The sequence below is a fragment of the Fringilla coelebs genome, assembly GCF_963513975.1.
Source record: "Fringilla coelebs genome assembly, chromosome: 19".
Taxonomy (NCBI): Eukaryota; Metazoa; Chordata; class Aves; order Passeriformes; family Fringillidae; genus Fringilla; species Fringilla coelebs.
The window spans coordinates 2,806,650-2,814,502 of NC_140045.1; positions in this window are offsets into that span (position 1 = coordinate 2,806,650).

Consider the following 7,853-nt stretch of genomic DNA (forward strand, 5'->3'; position numbering starts at 1 on the left):
ATTAAAGGGAAAAAAAAAAAAAGCAGCAAGTTAAAGTTTTCATGCAGAAAGGGAAGCAGCTCAAATTGCATCCAGAAAAAAAAAAAAAAGTATTCTTCTATGAAAACATCATCCCTCCATTCCTCCTGCCCGCCCCCAGCTGATATTTAAGGGATCAGAAGCAGCATTGCAAGGCAGCATTTAAATCAGCCCAGCTTCATGTATCCCTGCACCTGTGTTTCTCATCAAACCTGCTACCAAAAGGACTGGTTAAAAGTGCTTTGATCTGACTTTAAATATCCCCAAACATCAGGAACTGGAGGTATTTTAATCTGATTTTACTGGAACTGCGCCGATTTAAGGAAAACAGAGCCCAAAATTAAGTTCATATTTTCAGTAAGTCCCTGGAGCTGGGAAGGAGGAGATTTTTGCTGGGAGTGGGGATGGCAGCAGGATAACCCCAGCTCTGCACTGTGGCTGTGCCTGCTTCCAGGAGCATCTCTGGAGCAGCACTTTGCCATCAGCTGGGCACAGGAAGAAATTTTCTGCTCCTTCCTTTTTGAGATTTTTTATTTGTTTGTTTTCTTCAGTTTTTCCCCCCCTCTGCATTTAAGATCTGAGTTTATCTCTGTAGGTACAGAGATGTCGCATGTTCACATCATCCTTCACATCTCAGCCCAGAGGAGCTCCTTGTGCTCAGGTTTGAACATGGGGACTCCAATGCAAAATCCTGAGTGTGATTCAAATGCTCAGGGCCTGATCTCACCTCGGCCTGCCCTCCTCCATCCCACACACCCTCTTCCCTCGAGGCACTCCTAGAAATCCTCTCTCCATCCCGCTGCACCCTCCGAGCATGGAGAGGTTCTCTGGAGCATCTCTCATTAGCTCCCAGCCACGTCTGCAGAGCAGCACCGAGCCAGGAACTCAAACCTCCCCCTGTTTGTTGCCTCCCATCCCCTTTTCCCTCCCCTCTGGAGGGTTTCTGTGGGGGTTTTGACATCACACTATTTTTAGCTCTTTCTCTCCTGCGTCAGAGGCGCGGCCGATGTCACCTGGCAGCACCAGGCTGGGGATTCAGCCTGCAGAGCAGCTTTAATAAGGAGTTTATTCTCAGGCTACCTGCTCAGCAGATGTTTCTGTTTGTTTTGGTTTATGTTGACTTTAATTCTGCTCCTAATGTGCCTTTTATAACATCTTCTGGCAGTACTTCTAGACCCCTCTGTTGTTCAAGGCAGAGCTTGGGCGGCTCTGAGCTTTGTTATCTTCAGATCTCTGCAGTTAGACTTAAAGAACTTGCTAAAACACTCAGCTGCAAGCTTTTTTCCCAGGACAGCACAGGATTTTCCCAGTGCTCCTGTGTGTCTGCTCTCCTTGCCCTTGCAGGAATTGAGGCATCTTGCTGGGAGCAGCCCAGCTGCCCCTTCAAAGCACAGCTCTTCTCCAGCCATGGCCAACAGCACCAAGCTGCAACACGCTGCAGATTCCCCTCCACCTCACCCCTGGATAAAAACCCTTCACTTTAAAGACCAGGATGTTGTTTTTGGACAAATGAGGCTGGCTGAAGGAGAAGAAGAAGTGTGAGCACAAAAAAGAATGAGCCTGCTCTAGGTGTGCTGGTGGGCTCATCAAAAATAAGATGCGTGCCCAGACAGGGCAGGCTGAAGGATTATCTCCCATCCTGAGGGAAAAAAAAAAAAAGACTTTTGGTTTCCCAGTGGCCAATTGTTTGGCTGGACATTGATTGAGAGTTGAGGCTCAGATAAAGGCTGGAGAGTTGGCGATAATATCAAAAAGGCAGTCGGAGTCTGGGGCCAGCCAAGTTGTCATTTCCTAATTCTGCTGCTGCTGTCATCCAGCCTTCTGGGACACTGCAGAGTCTGGAGTGAACTGTTAAAAAAGTGTTTTAAAAATTGTGGCAAACTCTTATTCCAGAGTGGCTCTCTCCACCACAGCCCCAGCTCAGCCTTGGATATTGTGCTAAACTTCAGCAGCTGATCAAAAAAAAAAAAAAGAAAAAAGAAAAGAAAAAGAAAAAAAGAAGATAAAGCACATAGGTAGAAATCAATGGAGCCTTTAAAGGCTGTGCTGTGAAAAAGGCTGCACTTCGCTGTTGTCTTTCTGAACCCTGTGAAATGCTGGGAAACTGTTTTTAATAAACAAGAGTTCAAACAGTGGGGCTCCGTAGCCAACAGTCACGCCTTAAACTCTAAACTTTACATGAAAACTCTCAGATCCCTTTGAACTCTTTTTTTTCTTCCCTGGCAGAGGATTCCAGTGTTTATGCATTTTTTTGAGATTGCTGGCGGGATCATGAGGAGGGTTTTAATATTTTTTTTAAACAATCTCCTGCCTTCAGAAACCATTAATGCCCACTAAGAAACATCAAGGCCTTGCTTTGAAGTGCCTTCTGGCTACAGCCCTCTTACACTCTTTGGTTACTGCGCAATCAAATAATTAAATGGAGCCTAAAAAAAATTTGTTTTACCTGGTAATTAACCACCCCACACTGGACAGTTGCAAGGGGTTGTAAAGGCATTGCAAATCTACAAAGTCCTGAAACACAAAAGCGCTGCATGCTCCTAGGATAAGTGAGTAGACGTTTTCTCCCAGCTTTGGCAACCTTTCACACTGGCAAGGTGAGAGCTCTCCTTCCTCTTCCCCTGTATCCGAGGTCAGGGCAGTGAATCCCAAAGGAGAAAGAGCAGAGTCATAAATTACCAAAGCTAAACTCTTGAACATTTCTTTTTTTCTTCTTTTTTTTTTTTTCATTTGTTTGTTTGGTTTGGAATAAACAGCAAAGAATGAAAAAAAAAAAAAAAGAAAAGCTGGAAATAGTATTTTGGCTACTCCATCAATGCTGGCTGTGGGGCCAGCAGCCATCCCCAGGGCCATGGAGCCCAGCTCGGACAGGAGCTGTGTCTGCCCTGGGGACACCAGAGCGTGGCAGGACCTGCTCCAGCCCGTCCTCCTGGGCAGGGCTGGCCAAGAACAGCTCGGTGGCAGCTTCCAAAGAGCAGGAATGGGTGTGAGGGGCCGGTGGCCAGCAATAATTCCGTGTCTGGGAGGACAGGGACAGGGCGAGGGCCACCTCCTCTGCTCCCGCAGAAACTCCTCTCCCTTTGGATGGGAGCTGTCTGAAACCTGCTTGTTCCACTTCCCAGAAGTTAGCTGAGAAAGTTTTCTCTGGTTCCAACCTAAATTGGCTCTTCCTTCCTGGAGCTCTGCTTTGATCTGGGCATTTGAATCTGAATGCAAACCCCGGAGCTTTGCCTGGTTTCTGCATGGCAGCGCCACGGGGAGGGTTTAACCCCTCCACAGCCCTTCCAGCCCCAGTGCCCTCCTCGCTGACCACTTCAGCAGCTGTCCCCTCCTCATTCCTGAGTCACCTTTGGATACCTGCTGGTGTCACAGCATCGTTCCCAGCAGCAGTGTCCAGTCCCAAAGCTGGCCTTTGCCTCTGTCCTGCTGGGACTGGTGGCTGGTTTGTCCCTGGAGGTGAAGACCCCCAGTGCTGTGGGACCCTTTAACCTCTGTACCTGTAGAGGAGAGATGTTTGCTGTGGGACTTTTTGGAAAAGGATGGTTTGTCTGCAGAGATCCCAGAAACCTTTAGGGATGTGAGGATGGCAGGAAACCAGAGCTCTGGAAAAGGCACAAACCTTCTGTTCCAAGCTCCACCTGTGGACGCTTTGAAGGGCTGGGGGGATTTTGGTGGACTCTGTGCTGCCCCTATTTTAGGGCTGGATGAGACCTTGAGGGGCCAACTGGGCTCAACTGGGACAAAGCTGAGGGTGCAGCTCTGCAAGAGAGGGGAAAGGAGAGAACCGAGGAGGGTAGCACCACCCCTGCCACACATCCCATTTATCCTTTGACTTTGGAAGGATCTGGGGGGAATGAGAGCTTGCTTTGAGCCAAGACAGCAGAAGCAAGAGGAAAGGGAAGGCGAGGAGAGCTGCCAGGGCAGTGGGAGAGGGAGCAGGGAGTGCTGTGACTGCAGATGAGGAGCTGTGCATGAGCAATGACGAGGCGGCGCTTTCAAAGCAGGACCAACTGTGGGGTTCAGAGATGTTCCAGACTCCTGCAGGGCCCAAGACAAATGTTGAAAGCCAGAATTCCCAGAGGGTCTTTCTGTTTTCTTTTTTTAAAAAATAATAATAATACAAAAAAAGAAGATCTACCTGTCAAATCTTATCATGTGAAGAGCTGAATTAAGGAAGGCAAGACTTAATGGGCTTTCTTCCCTAAAAATAGATCTTCTCATGAAAGAGATGAAGGGCATTGCCCAGGGAGGTCAGCCAAAATTGTCTGAAATTATGCTATCACCTAGATCTGATGTCCAAAATTAGCCTCCTCTCTCACTCTGCGAGTTCAGGGCTCCCTGAAGATTAAACGTACCACAACACTCATTTAATTTAAAAGAGAGGCTAAAACATATGGCAGGCCATGGTTTAAATGTTAGAAAAATTCATCCTGGGACTTTTCATCATGATTAGTAACATGCTAATGAGGGCAAGGGGGAAAGGAGTGTGTGCAGGGCTGTGTGGGGAGGCTGGGCAAGGCTGCGGGCAGGAATTGGGGACGTTGCTGGGAGGAATGGAAAGGACCTGAACCAGGGCTGCTCTCACCATCCAGAACTAGTCTGATCTTTTTTCAGAAGAGGAAGGAAGATGATTTGCCTTAAATAATTCTCCAGCCTCCAGTGTGTGGGTGTTTTCTGGGCTCTGTGATTAAGAGAGAGCATTTGAAAGCAATGGGATAGGAACCTCATTTAAAGACAGTGTGCTCCTTTCTTTTTTTTTTTTTCCTTTTTAATTAATCTGAGGTTGCTACCAGGATGGAGTAGTTGGATGAAGGTGTTTGAGGAACATGAGGTTAATGGAAGGTGAAAGAGGAAGGGAATACAGTTGCCAATATGAGGCAGGCAGAATTTGAACCAGCAGATGCTCCAGCCCAGCTGACTGCTGGCTGACTCATGGGTTTGGAGGGAATAAACTCCGGGGGCAGGGGGGAGGAAACAACCTCAGGGGGACCTGGGAAAGGCTGGGGGCAGCTGGACATGCTGGGGGAGGAGGGAGATTTTGTGGTACTTCACCAACGCAAAGCATCCTCCCAGCACTGGTGCCTTTCGAAGCACCGTGTGGTGTCTCTGCTCATGCAGGAATAGGGGGTTTACTTTTTAAGCTCATGGTCTCAGGGGCAGTTTTTGGATGTTTTCCACCCTTTGGGCCTGGGGATGCCAAACATTCAGGACAGAGAGAACACAAAAGTGTTTCGCTGTGTCTGCTGTGATCAACCCAGGCTGGCAGAGAGGCCCAGGAGCAAGGGCTGGGAAGTTTTGTGCATCCAAATGCAGCCTGGTTTTTGCTGAAGAAAACCAAATGCAGGCTTCCAGGGTCCTTGTCCCCACTCAGAGAGGAGACCCAGCCCTGCAGCTGTCCCTCCCCACTCAGCCCATCCCCACTCCCCGCTGCTTTCAGCCTTGATTTGGGATGGAGCAAGACCATTGTGGCTGATGGCCACACGCCCCAACAAATTCCAGCTGTGAAACACTTGGGAAAGTGTTTCTTTCTCCCAAAAAAAGCACCTCAGGGCTTGCTTATGATTCCCAGCCTCCAGGCTTCACATCCCAAACGCTCCCAAGGACTGTTAAAGGTCCATCAGCACATTTGAGTTGGGCAGTGAGTGGGGCTGGTGTTTTTGTTGGATGGTCACACACGGCTTTGAAGCTCCTCTGGCCACCACTCACCCCGGCAATTATCCACCACAGGCTGAGGCCACCTACCTCTGTGGGTGCTCTGGGGCTTCAGGAGCGTGTCCAGGGTGCTTTGAAGACAAAAAAAAAGCCCTAAGTGTTAAGAATTAGTGTGGTTTGAGCGTGTGGAGTGGTTGGGGATCGCCGGCTGCAGAGCTCGAGCCCTGCTGAAGTTTGCTCCTGCAGAGCAGAGCTCTTGTTATTGATGCTTCTCCTCTGGAAAGACCCAAATCAGGACATTTTGAGTCCCACCTGTGGGAAAGGACACAGATTTGGGACATTTTGGGTCCCTCCTCTGGAAAAAGACCCAAGCAGGGATATTTTGCATCCTTTCTCTGGAAGAGGACCCATGGCAGGATATTTCGGGTCCCTTCTCTGGTAAAGAACCCAAACTGGAACATTTTGGGTCCCTCCTCTGCAAAGATCTAAAGCAGGATATTTTGACACCTAAAGCAGCTCTGTGGGCACCTTTTTTTCTGCATGAATTTACAAGGTTTTTGTTAAACCTGATTAACTTCAGCTAAACTTAAAAAAAAACCCCACTTGGGTCAAAATAAGGTTCTTACTCCCTCTCAATCTTCTGTACTGTGTAAAAAAAAATTTGGTTGGATGTTACTTTCAAGCTGTAAGAGCAGAACTTTCCCACGCTGCCTCTCCATTTAGCAGGGAACATGCCAGACCTGTAATCACCATCTTTATCCCGAGACAAGCTAAAAAACAAAATGTTTCTGAACTGCTGAAGGTAGGTGAACATTTTTCAGAGTGTCACATATTAAGGTGGTTGTCTAACGAGCTCCATGTCCCACTTATAATTGAAACAGAAGAGAGTATTCACTTTTCATTCATTTTAAAAAGACTATTCAAATACCCTTTCATCTCCACTAAACAGCCTGCCATGTATTTGAAGCCATTTTATATATTGTTTCTACAGACATCCAAAAAAACAGAGGTGAGTATTTTGGAACATTGATAGAAAGATGCAAAGGCTTGTGAGGCACTGAATGGCTTCAAGCTGCCTCAAACACATTCATCTTCCCAAGAAGAATTAGGCACAGTGTGATTCATTTTAATAGCAGAAGAAAAATAATACTACGATGTAGTGCTAAGTTCCCAACCTTTGATGGTAGACTAAAAAAAGAGAGAGAGGGGGGAAAAAAAAAATCTTTCTTCCCTTATGTTGTTGAAGTCTCCCTACACCCATCCGTTATGTCCAGCTTATCAATTAAGATGAACCCCATGAACTTCAGATGGTTTTTTTAAAACAAGGCACCATCCATTTAAATGTGTAAAACTGCCTGCAGCTCCCTTGAACTGCAGGATTCAGTCCCCAGCTCTGTGTACTCAGTGTGAAGTTGAGCCCTTTGATACAAGTTTTACTGATGTTTTAAATGAAGTCTTCTCAAACACACAAAATAACCCAGATAATTTAAAACCTCATAGAAAAAAAATAGGGTGGAGAGAGGGGAGGAAGGAAAAAAAAAAAAAAGCCCTAGTCAGTGCCATTGGTGAGGCAGAAGCAAAGGGCTGGCTCTGGTTACCAACAGGACAGACCAGAAGCAGCTCCACAATCACCTTCACTGGAGCCAGGAAGGTCTGGGTGACAGCTGGGAGACAAATCCATGCCTGCTCTGGGCAGCTCCCCTGAGGAACAAACTGAGCTGTTCAGCTATCAAATGGGTGCTGTACCCCAGCAGGGAGGGAAGGAGCCCAGCAGGAGCTCCCTGTGCCTGCCCAGCAAACCTCACCCAGTTCACCTTGGCCAACCTGAACACCTGGGCTGGGCTTTACAGAGCTGGGCATTGCCCTGGCTGCCACAAAGCTGGGTCTGCTCGGGCATGGGATGCAGGGGGGCAGTCCCAGCTCAGTCTCACCTGGGCAGGGCTGTGACCATCCCCAAAGCCCAGGCTGAGCCCACCCCGTGTGCCACGACAGCAGCTCCAGCCTGGGGACCACCACAGCCCTGTGCCTGTCACACCCTGGCTCCACCAGGTGAGCTCTGGAAGCAAGACCAGGGTAAACCTGCAGGTGAGTTACCTGAAGGAGCTGTACATTATTTAATCCCCACACTGAAGAGCAGCTCCAGCCTTTGCCTTGCCTCCTTCCCAGCAGGAACAGCCCCTGCC